Source organism: Oratosquilla oratoria, chromosome 26 (assembly GCF_046742065.1).
Source record: "Oratosquilla oratoria isolate Oo_2021 chromosome 26, ASM4674206v1, whole genome shotgun sequence".
Classification (NCBI taxonomy): Eukaryota; Metazoa; Arthropoda; class Malacostraca; order Stomatopoda; family Squillidae; genus Oratosquilla; species Oratosquilla oratoria.
This window is the reverse complement of record NC_134802.1, coordinates 21,529,249-21,549,248: the sequence shown is the minus strand read 5'-3', so window position 1 is coordinate 21,549,248 and position 20,000 is coordinate 21,529,249. Positions and strand designations below refer to the sequence as shown.

General features: G+C 43.8%; 1 protein-coding gene across 4 annotated transcripts in view; it reads left to right on the top strand.

Annotated features, from left to right (window-relative positions):
* Positions 1-20,000, top strand: part of LOC143039410 (uncharacterized) — a 148,798-nt gene that overhangs the window by 89,518 nt on the left and 39,280 nt on the right. Inside the window, exon 1 of one of the 4 annotated variants that reach the window (XM_076209409.1) lies at positions 18,707-18,846. The exons of the other annotated variants lie outside the window; for them this stretch is intronic. The gene's annotated coding sequence lies outside the window, so the exon portion shown is untranslated. Of the gene's footprint in view, positions 1-18,706; positions 18,847-20,000 lie in introns of those variants that run through there. 4 annotated transcript variants of the gene reach the window in all.

Here is a 20,000-nt window from a genome sequence, read left to right as displayed (position 1 = left end):
AGACAAGCTAAAACAATTCGTCGAATTCAAGATAAAACTCGTCGAAAGGTGGCAGGGACTCGTTGGAAGGTGGATAAATCTCATCGAAATGTGAATAAACTCGTTGAATCAGAAATAAATCTCGTCGTGACGTGGATAAAATTCGTCGAAATGTATATGTAACTCGCCAAAAATGAACTGATCTCGTCAAAACGTAGACAAAATTGTCGAAAAGTTTACGAAACTCGTCGAAACTCTCGCAGGAACATTTGCCGGACGGGTGAGGACCACATCGGTTTCCGAAGACAAGGACCTTCGCTGAGGTACCTATGGTCCCCTCAAGGGACCATCGGGCACCGACGGTTAGAAACGAAGAACTCGAAGTATATGACGTCATACTTAGAACATGATGTCATGGCATGCGGCATTCCTGGTTCCTAACTACCGAAACTGGAAAGAGCGCGGCGACCTTTGAGCCCATACCTCACGTTGTGAAACACGTTAGGGTTTACACACACGGGATAATTATCGTTTTATTTTACTTCATTTATTTTTTTTTTACTTCCTATTAAATTATTTTTATTCTACTTTGTTCTAATTTCATTTCGTTTAATTTTATTTTATTTTGCTTTCCTCTATATTACCTTTTTTGTCGTTCATTCTCTTTTGATTGAAACTTCTTCCTATCACTGATTCGCTCTAATTACCAAGTTAAAATCGCGCAGAAAGGAAGAAAATCTACACATGCAATTGGATAAAAACGTTCTTCTACACTTTACTAGCATTTTTAGCACTGAAATATTTTCTATTAAAAAGAAATGATAATAACAATAGTGACACAAGTAAACAGAAAGATCCACTTTTGTAGATCCATTACGAAATACGGAAACACTTCCGAAATGTCATAAAACTTGTTTCCGCAACTGAATTAATACACACGCTTGTGCTCTACATACGACATAGAAACATACACACACACACACACATACATATATATATATATATATATATAATATGTATATATAATTTATATATATATATAATATGTATATATATATATATATATGTATATATATATATATATATACATATATATTTATGTATATGTATATGTATTCATGTATGTATGTATATATATGTATACACATATATATACATATATTTATGTATATGTATATGTATATGTATATGTATATGTATGTATGTATGTATATATGTATGTATGCATGTATGTATGTGTGTAGGCATGTATGTATGCTTGTATGTATGTATGTATGTATGTATGTATGTATGTATGTATGTATGTATGTATGTATGTATGTATGTATGTATGTATGTATGTATGTATGTATGTATGTATGTATGTATGTATGTATGTATGTATGTCCAGTATGTACGTATATACGAAAGAATCACATATGAACACTGGTTACATATTGCTACACCGTGGACAAGGAAAATGCCAAAGAAATTTGTTTACATAAATGATGATTTAAGAAATACTACATACCTATGCGCACACGCGTGCGCACGTACACACACACGCACACACGCACACACACACACACACACAAACACACACATACACAAACATACACATACACACACACACACACACACACACACACACACACACACACACACACACACACATGCACAGAAAAATATGCAGTGCGCACACACATATATGTTGTACATAGACATACACACAAATATAAACACGTGCATATACATGAGCACACGCATATACGCACACAAAGAGACACACATATACAACAAAATAAAAAGAAAAGAAAAACATGACCTACCACTTTTGCTCATCATCACATTTCAGCGTTATGTCATTCATCACTTTTCCTTCCGTCCTCCCTCCTCCTCCGCCTCCTCCTCCTCCTCCTCCTCCTCCCCCTCCTCTTCCACTCCCTACCCACCCTCCATCAACATTTCCTTAGTCTTCCTCCTCCGCAACCTCTTCCTTCTCTTCTGCCTCCTCCTCGTCTTCCTCCCTCTTACTCTTCCTGTTCAATTTCCCTTTTCCTCCTCTTTCTTTACTGATTCGTTGCCCTCTAAGACACCCTAGATGTTCAGGTCGTTGTAGTGCATTTAAAATAAGTATGTAGAAACAAAAAGAAAAAGAAATTACAGAAGAAAAGTAGAGCGAAAAAAAAAGTCCAAAAGAAAAAAACGAGAGAGAACCAAATAGAATTAATGACAACAAAATAACACGATAGAAAAAGATCACATAAAAAGACTCACTAGTTGTCGACGAGGAGCGACAAAAAGAATTAAAATGTGATTAAGAGTAAATAATAAAGGGCGATCGTGCTTTTACAGTTTTGGCGGCGATCAAGAAGGGAGGCAATCAAGCAATAAGGAAGTGGCCCATCACGGTCCCCGCAGACCAGGAATGCTCTTGTCATTACTTGGCAGCAGCAACAGGGGGGGGGGGGGAGAGAGAACGGGGGAGAGGGGGAGGGAGACCGGGGGAAGTCGTTAAGTTTTCAAGTTATAAACAGACGTTATTGGAGTGGGGGAGAGGGAGGGAGAGCGAGGGAGAGCGGGAGAGGGAGGGAGAGGGGGGGAGAGGAGGGAGTGGAAAGGAGAGGGAATGAGACGGTGTATGCATGTGTGTGTGTGTGTGTGTGTGTGTGCGTGTGCGTGTGCGTGTGCGTGTGCGTGTGCGTGTGCGTGTGCGTGTGCGTGTGCGCGCGCGCGTTCTACACTAGATAGAATGCATCTTGGTTGCCGATCACACGAGCAACCTCCATGACAGGACGAGAGCGCACAATTGGCAAGAACCGGTAATCTCCAGCTCTGACCGACGAGGACCGGAACTGCTGGACAATTGACCCCCCGAGCGTGTTACACTGCAACTTCAGGTTGCTGGATAAGAGAGAGGATCTTCATTCCGGAGAGGGGGTGACTCTGTGTGTATGTGGAGTGAGGAGGAGTAGGAAGAAAGGGTGATAATTCCGTAGAATTGGAGGAGGGAAGGAAGATGAGGATTCTCTTCCGGGAGGGAAAGATGGTGGAGACGAGAGATCGTCTCTGCTCCGGGTGGGGGTCAGGGGAATTTCCAGACACCCATTGCAAGGGTTGCAAGGACTCGAACCGGGGCACTCACGCTTGAAGGTGTCGTCATCGGCCGCAGTTCAGCGTGAGGAGATCGCGAGATCGCTCAACTTTTCTTCAACGCAACAACCCGAAACCACGAGAATAAGCAAGTGCAAGAAACCCTTTATCTTTTTATCATTATTTTTATTATTTATTATTATTATTATTATTATTATTATTATTGTTGTTGTTATTATTGTTATTATTATTGTTATTATTAGTTATTATTATCATTATCATTATTATTATTATTATTATTATTATTACAATTGTCATTGTTGTTGTTGTTGTTGTTGTTATTGCTATTATATTATTGTTAATACCATTACTATTACTAATGCCAATATCATTATTATCATTATTATCACCTATTATCATTCTCATCTGTTATATTTTTTTTTATTTATTTATTTGTAATTCGGTCTCGTTGTGGACCAAATGGTTGTTAGAATCATGACGGAGCGTGTTAGATTCGCCACTCACCAGTTAGTCCACTAACAGACCCAACCCCCGACCTCACCGTCCTCATGCCTTCATTCCAACTACTGATCTTACTCGACCAATGGAAACCAACAGCACCCTGGAATAACCTCACAAGTAGTTAAAGTAACTAGAGTAGTTAAAGTAATCTAGTAAACAATTTCAAAGGCGCGTGAGTCTATACCTATTTTTGTTGTCCACCTGACACACATTCCTGTGGCTTATTTCCGACACGCCCATTCGTGTCGTGCGTGTGACGATGCGTGCGTGCGTGCGCGCACTGTTCGTGTGTGTGAGAGCGTGCAAGTGTGCACTCCTGAATTCACCTGCTATTCCGTTTTCTATATCTTGACGAAATTTTCCTCACAAATGTTTCTGATATGTTTTTTCTTATTCTTAAATTTCACCGGAATCCAAAAATTTCTTCATTCTATGTCGACGTTTGTATTTTTTCCAACAATTTTTCATTTTTATTCAGTCTCACCACAAATAAAATTAAAAAAAACATTCTAGCCACACAGACGAGTGTTACAAGATCAAGTCCATTACACGCCCTAATGGTTTTCTTCGTTCAGCTCAAATCGTAATTGTTTTTGTTTTTTGTTTTTTAACTCTCTAGATGCTCTGTGTGGAGAGGGGTCAGCCACCCGGGCGTGCACAGGAAGCAGAGAATACCAAACATAATCAATTTAACGAGGGTTTTACTCCAGTTCACTGCAGGGGTGTATGAAAAAGCGAGAGAGAGAGAGGGGGGTGAGAGAGAGAGGAAAAAAGAGAAAAAGAGGAGAGAGAGAGTGAAAGAAAAAGAGAGAGAGAGAGAGAAAGAGAGAGAGTTAGTGTGGTGGATAGGGACCTCAGCCTTCTTCATCTATTAATTAAGCAGCCACTAGAATAACAAACTTCGTGGAAGACCCATTGACTGCGGTGAGGTAGACGAGGAACCTCGCGGCCAGGTATTCGACGGGTTAGACAGAGTTCAAGGAAGATCCGAAGGAGAACTTAGGGACGCTCGAGGGAAGGTGAGGGTCAAGGGCCAGACAAAAGTTCCAAAGGGTTTGGCAGGCGGTCCTGTAGGTGTGGACGAAGGTCAAGGGGATGAGGAGCCCACGAAAATTAAGGGTCAAGGAAATGAGGAGGGTCGGGCAAAGTAAGGGTGAGGTTGGGTAACTACAAAGGAGGGGGAGATCACGATGAACATAAAATTGAAGAGGAGAGGACCTGGGAATGGGGGGGAAAGGGGGTGTAGGGATGAAGGGTTTCGAAGGGTGAGGTCAGTGAGGAAGAGGATAAGGAGGAGTAGGGCGGGAATGAGGAAGTAAAGGGGTAAAAGTAAAGGGTAAAAGACGGTAAAAGGAGACGAAAGAGAAGAAGGAAGGGGAGGAGGAGGGTGAAAGATAAGGAAGTGTGAGGTGCACGTGATGGATGAAGGAGGCTGGAATAGGAGGAGGAAGGGAAGGAAGATAAGGAGGAGGCAGAGAAGGAGAAAAAGGAGGAGGAACTGGGGGAGAAGACAGAAGAGGAGGAGGAGGAGGAGGAAGAGGAGGAGGAGGGTGCTGCAAGCGATGCTGGCCGTGACGATGACGGAGACGGCCATCTGCCTCAACACTCCACCAAGTTCAATGGCAAGGTCGCTCGGAGAGGAGGAGGAGGAGGGGGAGGAGGAGAAGGAGGAGGAGAAGGAAGAGGATCTGACGCATGCGCACTCGCACCCGTCACTGAGGTGCGAGTGTCCCGCACACCCACCCACATCCACTCACCCTTACTAGATGGCGAGTAAAAACGTGTTTTGCGGCTTTAGTGACATCATATACTCGTACAAAGCCACTCTCTTCCCATTGTCATAGAGGAAGAATATATATATATATATATATATATATATATATATATATATATATATATATATATATATATATATATATATATGACATTCTGTGTCCACATTCATACATGTAAATATACATACATATACACATACATTGTGTACAGATATTATTAAAATCGCATACAATAATCGCTAAGCATGATTCGCACAAGTACAACTATTACGCGATTGGGTGCGTCTGTCGGGCCAGCGGGGACATGAGATTATTAACCGTTTCGCCGTAATGAATCCGCACTAACTTGTTCGGGAGGATCCGGGCACTTCCAGGATCGTCAAGAAAATTCATGAAAGAACAGGAGGCGCAGAAGTGCGTGCGTGTGTGTGTGTGTGTGTGTATGTATGTATGTATGTGTGTGTGTGTGTGTGTGTGTGTGTGTGTGTGTGTGTGTGTGTGTGTGTGTGTGTGTGTGTGTGTGTGTGTGTGTGTGTGTGTGTGTGTGTGTGTGTGTGTGTGTGTGTGTGTGTGTGTGTGTGTGTGTGTGTGTGTGTGTGTGTGCGTGTCCATGACACAAAAAATGCGACCACTATTTTTCATAAATTCTTCATCCTCCAAGAACCCCAAAGGAGGGAAAATTTGAGCCCGAAGTCTTCAAGCGAAAGTGAAGTGAAAATTATTAATTAGAAAGTGCGGAGAAAGTCATCCAAGTTTGCGCGAGTTAAGGGAGAGTGAGTGTAACCACAGGTTAGGGATGGGAGAGGGGTGTGCGTGTGTGCGCGCGACCAGTTATGCATACACACACACACACACACACACACACACACACACACACACACACACACACAAATACATATATACATTCATACATACACACACACACACACACACACACACACACACACACACACACACACACACACACATATATATATATATATATATATATATATATGTATATATATATATATATATATGTATATATATATTATGGTGGCATTTTATAATTGGACCTTTTGACAGGAGATTAGTGAAATCCAATACCATGAAAGGAGAATATATGTAGAGAAGAAGAAGTTACAGGACTGTAAACAGGAGGCGAGGAGGCATGGAGACAGGAGTGGAAGGGAAGAGAAGTGGTGGAAGAAGGAGGTAAAGCAGGAGTACGGGATTTCGGTAATCAAGTAACCAAAACCATGTATGACACTTCACTGACATCATTTATGGCCTCACCATTGTCCCCATAGACTAGAGACCATGACGTCACAAAATGACGTTATAAAATGTTTTTTGTTTTCCAAATGAATTGGGGCCCAAGTGCACAATGGTCGCATTTAGGGCATACACGCTACTTGTGGAGAGCTAAAGATTCTCCCACAGTCTCATTTGCTTACTGTCCTCTCCCTCTCCCTCCTCCCACTTGCTTCCTCTCCCTCCTCCCACTTGCTTCCTCTCCCTCCTCCTCCTCTTCCTATTCCTATTCCTCCTCTCCCTCCTCCTCCTCCTCCTCCTATTCCTATTCCTCCTCTCCCTCCCCATTTTATGCTATTGTTTCTCTTCCTTTTCCTCCTTGTCCTCCTCCACCGTCTTCTTCCCTTCTAACCTATTCCTCCTCGGTCCCTGTTGGGGGGCAAGGGCGGAGACTCACTGGTGACCCTCTCAGAGGTCTTCTTTCCTTCCTCCCTTCTTCCCCCACCGTTACACGCGAATGTGTCTGCGGTCGCCTTTATATGACGGCTCGTAAGCGGCGACGAGGCGACGCAACGACCGTCTCCATCATCTCCATCATCATTATCATTATTACGTGGATCATCATCGCAGTCATCATCACAACCGTCGCTTTTACTCTTATAAAGTCATCATTATTTTGGTTTCCATTTTCGATGGTAATGATAGCAGTAACGATACCAATACCAGTTTCAATATAAACAATAACAATAGTGTTAATAATGACAATCAAAATAAAAATTATCAGCACTAACAATTATGATATTTATAACAATAATGATAATAACAATGTCAATAACAATGGCAATAATATCAATAATAAAAACAATAACAATAACAATAGCAAAACAATTACAAAATTACATAAACAATACTAGTTCTTTTCAACGTATCGTTAATGCCAATTTGTAGTTATTAAAGCTATGGATTTACGGCTGTTTGGATGGATGTTTAGATGGATGAAACGAAAGCAAAGAAGATGGGGGAGAGTGGGGTAGTAGAGGAAGGATAGAAGGAGGAAGGGGGTAAGATGGAGGGGGAGAGGTCAACTAAGGTTAACGACAGAGTCATTTCAAAAGAGATACAACCAAGGGAACCTCTTAAGAAAGGTAACCATGTGAGTGTGTGTGTGTGTGTGTGTGTGTGTGTGTGTGTGTGTGTGTGTGTGTGTGTGTGTGTGTGTGTGTGTGTGTGTGTGTGTGTGTGTGTGTGTGTGTACGCATGTGTACGTGTGTAGAAGGGGGAGGAAAAGAAATACGGAGGGAAGGTGGATGAGGGAGAGGGGGTGAAAAAACGTTGATCGCGAAGGAAGTGGCCCGAAGACGGGTCCCTGAGGCACTTCGCTCGTACCCAAAGACGGCCGGGGCCCCTGAACGAGCACAAAAGAATCGGAAATGGCTCTGGGAACGTGATTAAATGACGCCGTGGCAACGATAAGCCTTTTCATACGCTTTGGGCAAGACGCGTTCTGTCAATCAACAAACGGTATGACATCAGGAAAAATAGATAAATCAATAAATAAAAAGAGGAAATAGATCAAGAAAAAATAAACGAAATATGCGGAAGAGAATAGTAGATTAGTATTAAAATGTCATAAGAGAAAAAATAGTTATGTTTGAATGCGACATTTCGCCTAGCAAGAACCCTCTCAGTTGACAAACGAATGATATGACAACTATTCCGAGAATAAATAAGAAAGAAGGAAGAACAAAACACGATGTTATAAAGCAGGAAGAGATTAAGAGACAAAAAAAAACAGGCATCGCAAATTCCAAATAACTTAATAGAAGGGTTCTACCAATTTTACGTAATACATTTCTGAAAAAAATAAAAAGACTCAGTCAATCAAACCGCAAACGAAATGATATCATTTCTGAGACGGAAGAAAGAAGGGTGGAGTAAGAAGAATGAAAAGGAAAATGTGAACACCAAAACAGCGTAGAGAATTTCAAATAACACACAAGAAGACAGTTAATAAATTTGCATGAGATGTTTCGTGGTTGGGAAACAATGCGACGTCATGTCTAAGAAAAAAAAGAAACAAAAAGAAGGAGATGAGAGTACGAATGAACAAATAAGAGAAAAAGAAATATAATACAAATCAATGTATGAAAAGAAAACAAAGTTATGAGACATTTCATACAAAGAAATGTTAAAAAAAATTATTGGATCGACCAGTGACATAAAAGAGAACTAAATAAAAAAAAGGAGCGGAAGAAACAAGTAAAATAAAACAGAGAAAATAAAAAAAAAGAATTGCATGAAAGCAAAACATGCTGAGAAATATTTCATATGAGGAAATATAAAAAACTTTTGTATGACGAACCATTAACATGATGGTGATTCCAAGGAGGAAGCAGGAAGGAAGGAAGGAATGATGACAGAGGCAGTTTACAGTATGTTGGAAAACACATTCCACAATAATGAGGACGGTTTCCGTAATGTAAAAGAATAAATTTCTACAAAAGATATTTTTCTTTTCAAAGAAATGGAAAGAATGAGCTGGTGACGTAATGACTCTCATTCCAAAAACGGAGAAAGAAGGAAAAAGAAATGGAAAATAACAACAGAATGACAAAAAAGTGAAAAATATATATACACCACTCATCATGAAACAAAATAGAGTTCCTTCAGAAAATTACCGCAAGAAAACTCTTCGAATGATCAAGTGTTCAAAGACAGGAAAAGGTAAATAAGTACAGTATATATTCATATATAAATATATAAAATAAAAGATAAAACACAAGAAATAATCAAGATTGTGTGTGTGTGTATGTGTATGTGTGTATGTGTGTGTGTGTGTGTGTGTGAGTGTGTGTGTGTGTGTGTGTGTGTGTGTGTGTGTGTGTGTGTGTGTGTGTGTGTGTGTGTGTGTGTGCGCGCGTGTCTGTCCGTCCGTTCGTGCGTGTGTATGCGTGCGTGCGTGCGTGCGCGTGTGTGCTCGCGTCAGTCTTTTTTCTAACCAAAACAACAAATGTCGTTTTCTTTGCAAGCTCGAATGCACTTTCCGAATCACGAGAAGAGCAGAAGAACAGCATCTCTCCCCACCCACGACAACCCCCGTAACCCCCAACCTTCCCTTTGCCAGGAACAGGAAGGGGAGTTACGATCAAGGGAGAAAAAAGGCAACTTTACTGCCCATGCCTCCCTTCCCTTCCCTGCCCTCCCCTCCCCTCTCCCTCCCTTCCCCTCCCCCCCCCTCCCTGCCAGGAAGCCAACGGGACCCAAAATGCGGCTTCCTCGGCCGTTACTCTCCAAGTCCCGCGCTTCGGCTGGCGTCCGCGCCGTCACGAACCGCGGCGTCACTTCCATTTTGGCGGGAATCTCGCTCGCAGGGTCGTCGTCGTCGTCGTCGCCTTCGTCGTCGTCGTCGTCGTCGTCGCAAGGATTCCTTCTTTCGCTGGAATGAAACTCCTTCTTATTTACATTTCTGTCCTCTTATTCCTTTGCTTCCTCCTCCTCCTCCTCCTCTCCTCCTCCTCCTCCTCCTCTTCCTCCGTCGTCGCCTTCGTCAAACCTTACTTCGCGGGGATGGAAGACTTTTTATTTATATTTCTGACCTCTTCTTTCCTCACTTCCTCCCCTCCTCCTCCCCCTCCTCCTCCTCCTCCTACTCTTTTGTCGCTTGCCTTTTCATTCAGTTGACGACGCCGAAACAAAAGAAGGTCACACTTGGCCCCTTCCCCCGTCCTCCCTCACTTTTTTTTTTTTTTTTTCTCTTTTGCTATTTTCTTTCTTCTCTCTTTCTCTCCTTTCTCCCGTTTACGGTTATTTCCTACCTGGCCTCCCTTCCGATCCAGCGGCCCTTTGCCCCGAGCCTCCCTGAACGCTTGCCCCCCCCCCACCCCCTGGCACAACGTCCAGCACGGCGTCAACCAGGACCAACGCAGTGGCAGGCACACTTTACATATTTTATTTTGGCCGCCGGGGAATGATTTCGTTCGGCTAATGGCGGAGTCAAGGCTTTGATCTCCTCCAACCATTTGAGTGAAGTTGTCTGTGGCTCTCAAGGGGGTTTTAATCTCTTCAGACTCTTAACCGACCGAATTAAATCAGATCTGCTGTAGAATTTGTTGTCACAGCGTATCATGTATACAGTGTATTTACACACACACACACACATGTATATATATATATATATATATATATATATATGCATATTATGTATATGTATATATATATATATATATGTATATATATGTATGTATGTATGTATGTATGTATGTATGTATGTATGTATGTATGTATGTATGTATATACACATCAGACCCTGGGGGCAGCGGCACTCCAGAGACCAACATAACAATTTCATCCCCATTTCCCTCACTTGATGACGCAAACCACACCTCTGACGTAATAAATGACGTAATAAATGGCATAACGGCTTCAGTAATCTGCAATCACGGGAGCTACGTCGGGTCCTTAAGTCAAGACCCCCAGTCCTAGCTCGCTCTCTCTCTCTCTCTCTCTCTCTCTCTCTCTCTCTCTCTCTCTCTCTCTCTCTCTCTCTCTCTCTCTCTCTCTCTCTCTCTCTCTCTCTCTCTCTCTCTCTCTCTCTCTCTCTCTCTCTCTCTCTCTCTCTCTCTCTCTCTCTCTCTCTCTCTCTCTCTCTCTCTCTCTCTCTCTCTCTCTCTCTCTCTCTCTCTCTCTCTCTCTGAGAGGGGGAGTTCGTTACATTAAACTAGATCAGTTATTATTATCATTATAATTGATATCATTATTTATCATCTTTATTTATTGAATGTTGTTATTTACACTATTATGACTAGTGTTGCTATAAACAATTTACTTACCTTGCATCATTGTGAAGCACACGCCCATATACATATTATATATAGATGTATATATAGCTATATATATATATATATATATAAATATATATATATATATATATATATAAAATACACATATATATATATATATAAGTAGATAGACAGATAGATAGATAGATAGACAGATAGACAGACAGATAGATAGATAAATAGATAAATAGATAGCTAGGTAACTAGATAGATAGATATACAGTAGATATATAGGTATATATAAGGTAAGCAGATATTTTCGTAACAGATTAATAACATTGTCACTACATACAATACTATCAAAGCCACAACTATTGGTCCCTCACTCCCCCCCCCCGCCTCCTCCGCCCTATCCCCCTCTACTTCATCCACACCTCCAAAACACCCGAGGGGCAGGTCCCGCTAGTGCTCCAACGTCGAGGACCAATAAAATAGTTCTGCACGTTCTTGTAATCACGGCAAAGGGGGAAGGTTGAAGAGGAGGGGAGTGGCAAGGGAGAAGGAGAAGGTGGAAGGGAGAGAGACAAGAGACAAGTACCACTGCGGCGACGACTTGACGTCACGTCGACCATACGACTAGCCCCGCCCACCCAATAGACGGCCAGAGGTTGTCGATGTCACCCGACATCAGTCCCAGTGAGGGAATATCGACTTGTGTCTGAATTATATTTAATAATTCTTTTTTTTTTATTATTCGCATCTCTTTCTGGAGGGAGGTCACGCACCATCAACTGTCTTTAGTCAGAAAAAATCCATAAAACATGTTACCATAATAAAGGAGAGAAGGGAGAGTAGCAGAAGAAGGAGGAGAAGACAGAGGATGAGGAGGAGGATGAGGAGGAGGAGGAGGAGGAGGAGGAAAAACATAAGAAAATATCTGATAGTCATGGCAAATCTTAGGAAATTAGATAAAAACTTTAATAAAAAAAAAATACCCCGCCCAAGTGCAGATCATAAACATGTAAAAACACGTTATACATACCACAAACTCCCCGCTTCCTGACATCAGTCCCTGACACGTATGATCAGTTCCTAAACTCGGCTCCCTCCCCTTCCTCCTCTGAAATTCAAAGAATCGTGAATCCAAAAGAAGGACCGCAGTTACAAATTTTCTCTGATAGATGGCGTTCGGAAGAGGTCACAAGACTTTACCAGTTGTATACACCTCCTTGGAACATAGCAATATACATATGTACATACACACACACATATATACATATATATACATACATATGTATATATATATATATATACATATATATATATATATGTATATATATATATATATTATTTATATATGTGTGTGTATGTATGTGTCTGTGTGTGTGTGTGTGTGTGTGTGTGTGTGTGTGTGTGTGTGTGTGTGTGTGTGTGTGTGTGTGTGTGTGTGTGTGTGTGTGTGTGTGTGTGCGTAGTGTGGGTGGATGCGGGTGTGGGTGGATGTGAGTGTGGAAGGGGCGACTTCACAGAGTAGTTTATAAAAAGAGACTAACGAACTGATTATGACCAAAATGGGCTTCATCAGAAACCCTTTCCAGAATTAAAAAAAAAAAAAGCCTCTCTGCTACCCATCCACCCCCAGTCGACCCTAAGATCGTGATCTCGCCCTCTCGGCCTCAAACCTATCTGTGGAAGGGGAGAAAGGGAGGAGAGGGGAGACGGGGAAGGTTTGGGGGAGGGGGGGCAGTAGCCAATTACCCAAAAAGGAAATCATGGAGCCAAGGCTTGAAATTGCCCTATTGGAGAAAGAGGAAGACCGTGGGGAGGGGGAAGGAGAGAGAGAGAGAGAGAGAGAGAGAGAGAGAGAGAGAGAGAGAGAGAGAGAGAGAGAGAGACGTGCGCGAGAGAGAGAAAATGAGAAAAAAAATGAGACCAAGAAGAGATACTTCTGCCCACTTCCGCAGTCGAAAACAACAAACCCCATCCCATCCCCTCCCCTCCCCTCCCCTCGAAGAACGTACGTACGAACGTTCATACGTGCGCCGTTCACTGAACGTAACGTTTCGCACGCGAATGACCTTCACATGAACGTGGGCTGAGGGTCGTTCACTCCAAGTGGCTGCTCGACTTGAGAAAAAAGACAAAAAACAGACAAAAGACAAAAAAAAAAAAAAAGGCGACACATAATACCGCTTCCCTACACCGTCAATCTGTCTACCTGTCTGTCCACCTCATCCTGTCTGCCTGTCTGTTTATCTGTCATGCGTGTTGTCGCTAGGTTTATAACGAAAAACAAGCACACCTTAGCAATGGAGGCTCCAGCTAAATATCTATACACACAAATATCCATACTATACACACACGCACATACACACACACGCACACACACACACATATATATATATATATATATATACATATATATACATATATATATATATATATACATATATATATATATATATATATATATATATATATATATTGTGACAACCGTACCACTCTACATGTACTCTGCATTCCTCCATGTACTCACCATTATCCCCCCCCACCGCCTCATTCCCTTGTACCGTGTATTCTCTGAGGGGGAGGGGGAGGGGGGCGTGGGGGTGTCAGACAACTGCTCGTCTTTTGTCTTGTTGCCGCACCGCCTGAGGTGGGGAGGAGAACCCCGGACACTCTCTGTAAGCCCGGGGAGCTTTAATACTCTTTGTAGCCCTAAGGGGGGCAGGCGGCCTTCACCACTCTTTATACTCCTAAAGAGCCCTTGCACTCTTTGTCGCTTAAATTAATTAAATCTCAAAAAGAATCCCGAACTCCCTAGGTCTTTTGTGGGCCTGAGAAGCTTTGATATTCTTGGTAACTCTGAGATTCCGTTATAACCTTTGTATCTTCAATCAACCAAAATGCCCAAGCACATCTCTTAACCCAGATCAGCCCTAAATCCCTTTGAAGCCTTAAAGAACCTTAACTCCATAAGTAACATTGAAGAGTACTAACACTCTTTAATCTGATAACTCCAAACACTATTTACACTTTTTCCAGGCCATATTAGCACTTATACTCTTTATAGATCTAACTGTCTCTCGACTTGAGGAACTCAATCCTATTCTTAGCGTGATTCCAAGATCTCAAAACAATCTTTGCTAGCAAGAACAATCTCAACGCTCTTTGCAGATGCGGGGTGATTACTGGGCAGGTTGCCAATGCAGGGTTCACGAGAATGGTCGTTGAGGCCCAAATACTGTCAGATGTTGTAAATAAGAACTTTAAATTCGGAGCAGATACGTCCTGCGGGCACGCATGCGCGCTAGTTTGAGTATAAGATGCGCGTTTACCTGTTCAAGTGTGTGTGTGTGTGTGTGTGTGTGTGTGTGTGTGTGTGTGTGTGTGTGTGTGTGTGTGTGTGTGTGTGTGTGTGTGTGTGTGTGTGTGTGTATGTGTGTTTCAGCACATATACATAGAAATACACGCTACTTCCGGATGAGAATATCAATACAATCCTGGAATCGCCTATTCCGTGCCAAGATATTTGCCTCGTCAACCGGCATATAATATAAAAAGTATGGGCGTTAGGAACCGTACCGTGGGTGGAACTGGGCGGAGTTAAGTGGACGAGCTGCCCAGAACTCACTCACGCCCACATGCAGCCAGTGGGGAACCCGCTGCCGGCGTACCAAGGGCGCGACACGCCCTCTCACGAAAGCATCTTCCCAGGCTGGGCATCTTCGTGTTGCCGATGAACACCACCCTACTCCCTACCACCATCGTCACACCTCCCGCACGCCTTGGCCCCTTGGCCTCATACTCTTCGGTGACCCAGCGCGACCTCAGATGACCTTCTTGTAGCGCGGCGGCGTCGGCGGCGGTGTCGGCGGGGCGTCCCCATCTTTTCATCAATAAACCTCGACCAGACTGAGACCGACCAGCCAGGCTTTCTCTCGATTCCAGCAACCTCCGCTCGACCCCCAATTCCCCATCTCTCCCCTCTCTCTCTCTCTCTCTCTCTCTCTCTCTCTCTCTCTCTCTCTCTCTCTCTCTCTCTCTCTCTCTCTCTCTCTCTCTCTCTCTCTATCTCTCTATCTCTCTCTCTCTCTCTTTCTTTCTCTTTCTCTTCCTTTCCTTACTCTCCTCCCCTTTCTCTCCTTCTATGTACACATGTGCATGCACACACACACACACACACACACACACACACACACACACACACACACACACACACACACACACACACACACACACACACACACACTCGCACGCACGCTCGCGCGCCCGTATCTTCCTCTTCCTCTCTGCCCCGGAGGAACCACACGGGGCATTAGAGGTCAGGAATGAAGGCGGCCGCCGAGGAGGAGGAAGAAGAGGAGGAGGAGGAGGAGGAAGCGCGCAAGAGAGGGAGTGAGATCGAGGGCCGCAGGTATTTGGGAAGAGCCGTTGAACTCCGAAGAGAGAGAGAGAGAGAGAGAGAGAGGGGAGAGAGAGAGAGAGAGAGAGAGAGAGAGAGAGAGAGAGAGAGAGAGAGAGAGAGAGAGAGGGGGAGAGAGAGAGAGAGAGAGAGAGAGAGAGAGAGAGAGAGAGAGAGAGAGAGAGAGAGGGGGGGAGAGAGAGAGAGAGAGAGAGAGAGAGAGAGAGAGAGAGAGAGAGAGAGAGAGAGAGAGAGAGAGAGAGAGAGAGAGAGAGAGAGAGAGAGAGAGAGGATGAGGGGAGCGGGTATGAGAGAACAGAGGCCTAATGAAAGCGGAGGGAAGTGGATGGGGAGTGGGGGGCAAAGCACCCGTCAGAGGATAACGGATAGAGGAAGACACACTAAAGGAAACAAATAAATACATTAATTCATTGATTAATTAACTACTTAATTAAAAAGGGAAAGACAAGAAGTGTGGAAGATTTTCTTCAGTTGAATAAAATCACCTAACGACAACCTCCGATCAATCAGTCAAGTTGTACTCACTACTAACGAGTTTAAAGGGGAGAGTTACGTGGTTGATGGACGGTTATATTCCACGTCACATCTTGGACGTGACGCAATGACGTGGAGTCAAGTGGCGTCGGCTTGGTCAGATGGCATAATACGCAACGCCGCCGTGGTTTGACCTGTGACGTAGGAGGGGTGTGACGTAATGTGACCTCGTGACGTCATTTGACGTAAGTTTAAGCACATAACACGATACCACACGTCTTGGTTGTCTGACATAATGACGGATGTGTGACGTAAGAGGAAAGGCGTCACGTCACGTGATACGACGTGAGGAAGATGCGATGCGGCTCGAGGCGGAGAAAGAGGAGGAGGAGGAGGAGGAGGTGGAAGTGGAGGTGACCCTGGACGTGATAAGGGCGAAGTGCGAACCTGCGACCGTTACCGTTACACCTACATCACGGTTATCGTGTTAATTTCCTGTGTTAACCCATAACACCAACAGCTACAAAAACCACAACGACGACGACGACCACGACGACGACAGACAACAAAATAACGACAACAATGATAGAAAACAACAAACAACAATAACAGCAACAAACAAAGCAAACTAACAGACAAGAACAAGAGATGCATACACAAACTCAACGTTAGACACCAACAGCAAGAGTATAAAAAGACACTAACCGAAACACGTAATCCCTTGGGCACGGTGCCCATCCCCCCCCCCCACACACATACCCTTAACCGAACAAAATCCTCTCACGTTAACCAGACTAAAATTCGTAAAGTGCGCCGCCTTTTCAAATGAGCAAATCCTTCCAGCCAATCCAATAAAACCGCTTGCCGCAGCATCAGAACAAAGTTGATAAAGTGTGTCGTCAAGTGGTAGGAAGGTGGTAGTGGTGGTGGTGGTGGTGGTGTTCATAACACAATCGTCTCTATCATTCTCACCATCAAACTCTTCTCCCCACCACCATCCTCATACCACCATCACTTCCGGCCATGGCGTCCTAAGCACGCACACCCCTTCTCTCACCCCCATCCACCACCACCGACCTCATTTCCCTACCTAGAATTCCGCATCTAGATTCTTGACGTAGATTCCACAGCAGTATGCAACTTTTCTAGTTAACCCTAGCCTTTGCTTGGACAGTCAGAGGTGACTTGCCTCATCTGACGCTGCATATGACCGAGAAAGCAAGCAACTACAACTGACGACAATGACGACGATAAGAACGACAACGTCAAAAATTAAAAGAGATAAACAAAGTGACGGCGACGATTAAGACGTAATGAACAGATAAAAAGAACAAATGAATAAGCAGATATATAAAGAGATAGGTAGAAACAAGCAAACAAACAAAGAGATGGCCATCGTCCTAGAGATCAAGAGACAAGATCGTGGTCGTTCCATCAAGTCCAGTTTTTGTTGTCCTGCCCACATGGGACCTGTTGTAAACGGCCGCGAGAGTACACTAGTGGCACGCTTACGCTTGGGCTCTTGTCGTCGTTACTGCTGTTGTTCTCGCCGTTGTTGTTCTTGTCGTCGTCGTTGTTGTCGCTGATGTTATCGTTGTTATCACTGATTTTGTTGTTCTTGTTACTGTTGCCGATGCCGTTGCTGTTCTAGATGTCTTATGTTGTTGTTGTTATTTCTACTGTTGTTACTATTCCTCCTCTTTGTCTTCTTTTCCTTCATATTTTACTTCTTCCTCTTTTTCTTCTCCTCCATCCTCCTCTTCTCCATATTCTCCTTTCTCCTCCTCCTCCTACTCCTCTTTTTCTCCTTCCTCCTTTCTTTCACTATTTCTTCTAACACAGAAAGCAAAATCGCAACTCACCCTGGAGGCCCATGGGAGTGCTGCGGAGCCGTAGCCTCCGCCATCTCGAGAAGTGAATAGAGGAAACGGGCTCAGTCGCCGAAAAACCCGTCGACGCTCACCAACCCCTCACCATCATGCTGAACCCTCTCCTCATAACCTACTTCTTGAAGAAAAAAATCACAATACCTGTTTTTCTCGTCCTCTTCCTTCTGCTTCACCTGTCTCCGTAATTTTTTCCAGACTTTATGCTGGCTTTCCGATTTCGGAAATTCTTCCTCTATTCCTTCTTTCTTCGTGATTTTTTATATACCTTGCGTTCTGATTTGGAAAGGCACGACGTTTCTCCTTTCCCCCGCATCAGACATCAAGCTGGCGACGTTTATGGCGATTTCAACGCATTAAAAGATACCAATCCCCCCCCCCCCCGCCCGGTCAGCTACTTCCTAGCATGTCTCGACTCGGAAATGCCCTGTTGTCTTTCTTTGCCTTGCGTACGACGGACTTCTTCGAAGACTCCTCCTGAAATTGGACTGTCCCTCCCACTGGGGACTCTGCTACGGGGTCCCAGGAGGAGGGGGCCATCAGTCAGCAAAGGCCAGCGTCCAAGCAGGACGCACAGATTCGAGTGGGACTCGAACCAGGGCTCGCACGAGGGAAACCAGCCCAGTGGTCGGACATTTCAGAGAGAAAGGACATCATTCTCAGCTACAAGAACGCTTCTTCGCTTTTTCTTCCATCTTGACGTACGTCTTTACATGTTTTATTCTAACCGTTGTCAGACAATTTTATTCGTGTTGAAGGGACTTACGTGGTCAAAGAGTTACCGATTCTTTCCTTGCAGGGTGTCCATGAGTTCACTTCGAGTCTGATTTTTAGTTTGAATTGAAAGCTGAAGAACCTTGGGATTTTCTGTTTTTAGTCAAAAGCCGAAGAATTCTGCTCAGAATTTTTGGTTTTGATTGAAAGCCGAAAAAGCCTCTGAAGGATTTTTAGTTTCGGTTAAAAACCAAAGAATCCCCTGCAAAATGAATCTAAGCGCTTCTTTGTTATTATCGCTTCCTTGAGCTCCTTCTAACGGAGGCGTTCATGGAGCCCACATTATGTGACAGCAGCTCGTTCCTCGAGGATAAAACGAGGAGGAAAGATTCGAGTCAGTGATGAACTACCCATCACAGAGGGGAACCTCTAATCGTGACTAGTGATCAGCCCCGAGGATGATTGGTGATTGTGATTATCATGACATATAGTGAGGGTTCGGCTATTGGATGATGGGTTGATCGTGATGGGGAAGTGTGAATGGTCGTGATTATCACTAAGTGAAGGATGAGAATGGCTGTGTGTCTGGTAGACAAAGCGTGTGGCTGACAGACACAGGATCTTGCTGGTAGATACAGCGTGTGGCAGGCAGACATAGTATGTATGTGTTAGATACAGACATAGCATGTGGCTTGCAGACACATCATGTAAGATACAGAAGGTGGATGACAGACACAGCATGTGGCTGGCAGGCTGGACATGAGTATTAGACACAAAATGCATCTGACAGACAGCACGCCTGTGACTACCAGACACAATCTATGGTTACCAATTACAATCTGCCTTTTTGCAAATCTAGTACTCATATCTAGCTTATAAATCACACGGCATATACTTAACAAGCTTGGACTATATACATGTAACACATGTCTTACAAACAGCTCGGCATAGAATACACAACACATGCCACTGACAGTCACAGACAAAATTTATTTGTCTACGACTTCGGCAAGGTGGCTATAGATCGGTGGCTGAAGCCAGGGGGCTGGGGGGGGATGGTTTCGGCCAGAGCCGCTTTTACCTATGCACCCCAGTGAACACACGATCAGGCACGCAAAGCATACATGACTGTGCATGCGCA